Source organism: Triticum aestivum, chromosome 6B (assembly GCF_018294505.1).
Source record: "Triticum aestivum cultivar Chinese Spring chromosome 6B, IWGSC CS RefSeq v2.1, whole genome shotgun sequence".
Lineage (NCBI taxonomy): Eukaryota > Viridiplantae > Streptophyta > Magnoliopsida > Poales > Poaceae > Triticum > Triticum aestivum.
This window is the reverse complement of record NC_057810.1, coordinates 283,796,940-283,799,432: the sequence shown is the minus strand read 5'-3', so window position 1 is coordinate 283,799,432 and position 2,493 is coordinate 283,796,940.

The window sequence follows — 2,493 nt, the reverse complement described above, 5'->3', positions numbered from 1 at the left end:
GAACAACGACAACAACAACGAAGGTGTTTGGATCATTTGTGTATGGCGTATATTTGTATGAATTCTTATTTTGACATGTAATAAATTGTGAATTGTGTTTATTTTGTATCGGTGAATTGAGATGAATTTGTGCTTTATGATGGACGTCCACGGATTCGCTTGGATATGAGGGTTGACACATTTTGAGTGTGGTTGTCGAAGGACAAATAAGGACCCGCTGGGCTCTGTCCGTGAGTGCGTTCAGGCGCGTCCACGGATGTATAGGGCCCCCAGATTTACCAACTCCGGTTGTAGATGAGCGTGTCGACGGAGATATAGAGCCCGAATTTGCCAACTCCGGTTGTAGCTGATCTGAGTCGTATATTCTTCTTCTAGAGTCCTATATCTAAATTTAACAATTTCTGAACCTTTTTTATCTTTTCTGTATCATGGATCGTCAAAATAAGCAAAAATAGTATTTCCATAACACCTAATCACCATTGCAATGAATTGATTGGCTGAACTGAAGCTAGCTACATCTATTCTTCCATCTCTTTCCTCCACAAGAAAAGCTTTTCTCCTCCCGTCAGCGACGCCGCCGATCCGCCTCATCTCCTATGGCCTCTAGGCCATGGAGGTGCGGAGGATCTTGGCCCCTCGCCGGCGGGAGGGACCCGTTCTCGTTCTTGTTATTCAGCATCTTGGTTGAGGCTGTAGTACGGCGCCGATGTCCCTTAGTAGGAATAATGTCTCTCATGTTCTATCTCCGTCCCGATGGTGTGTCTAGCATCGTTGAAGGGCGTGTAAAGGTTTATCTCCGCCAGATCTCGGGGGACTCGGTCGGTGCTGGTCTTCGGTGGATCCGTTTGGATCCGGTCTTTGTTTGTCTTTGTTTGGGTGTTTACAGGTTTGGTCCTTCTGATCTACGACTTTTTTCATCGGCGATGGTTGCTACTCTAGTGTGTTGGTCCTATGGGGCCTTAACACGACGACTTCCCGGTTGTCTACTACAACAAGGTTTGCCTGACTCCGGTGAGGGAGGAGTGATGACGGCGATCTTCGGCTCGCTACAGTGCTTGTAGTCGTCGCTAGGTGGTCCATGGACATGGTTGTAATTTTTATTACCTATGTTGTTTTTTGTACTGCTATAATTGAAGATGAATAGATTAAAAGTTTCTAAAAAAAACTGAAGCTAGCTACTACTAGTAGCCAGCATACGGACGCACAGTCACATTACACGTGTACATGTAATTTAAGAATCTGTGGTGATCAGGTGCATGGTCGTTTTCCTCCTTGAGACAGTCGGCATTAGCTGATGCTGACCTTGTACCACGCAGTGGAGAGGGAGAGAGAGTGTGTGTGTGTTTAGTCTAATTAAAGAACTTGACGCCTGATTATGGGAAGTGCTCGCGTCTCTCTCTTTGCATGCAATCAGCATCATCGATGGAATCGAGAAAACGGCCGACCGCCGCACAAGCTCATAAATTGTTCCATTGGATGCGCGCGCGCTCTCTCTCTCTCTCTCATCAGAGATGATGATACCGACAAGCTAACCGATGGAGCTTAGAGCGCTTAATGGCCGATCGACGTATACTATTCCTACGTTTTAATTGGTGAACATCGCTATGTCACTGTGTATGTACTGCTGTCTAGCCACTAGCTAGGCCCATCTATGCTGCTACGCAATTAACGTACTGCTCGCGGCACGTACGTACGTATAAGATGGGGTTTTCGGCCGCCTCGTCTAGTCTGGAAATGGACAGCTGAGATCTTGCGTTCGGCTGGAGCTATCGTACGTGCATGCAGTGGCGGAGCTTAGTGGAGAGCAACCTGGGCCATTGCCCCCTCAGCCCATGAGAAAACTAGCATATATCCCCTAGTATTCAGCCCATATGCTCAGTTAAAATCAGCCTAAACTCATATTTCTTGCCCCTCCAGCCCAAGCTCCGCCACTGCGTGCATGGATGCTACGTACGATCGACCATTAACATTTGCCCACGGAGACTTCGTCGATGACTCCGATGTGCGGCTCGGCTAGTCGATCCGAGTACTCGTTTTCAGTTATGGAGCTCGCCATAGTTTGGTCTGGTCGTTGCTGGAGAAAACGCATGCAGACGTACTCCATGACGGTTGACGGCTTTCCTCTTCCGACGGCGGTGAGAGGCGGCTCACGCTCAAGTAGGCCGCCGGCGGCCGGCCGGTTCCCGTTTTTTTTGCCCCGCCGGCCGGTTCCTGGTTACCTGCAATACTGACGACGGAGGGAGGACCACTACCAGTACCACCATTCGGCTGCTCGAACCGGCAGGAGAGGCGGATGCGACAACACCGCCAGGAGAGGTCGTGTTACTTCAGGGTTAATCCTTTTTACGTAAAATAGAATGAGAGGACGGAAAGCGTGAATGAGATTCTACTACAGCGTGTGTTCGCCCCATAGCAGGCTGGGCTGGGCGCGAATATCCACGGAAGCCTCCCCGCGCGAACTAAACCGCCAGGCAAGCCCTTTGCTAGGCCTTC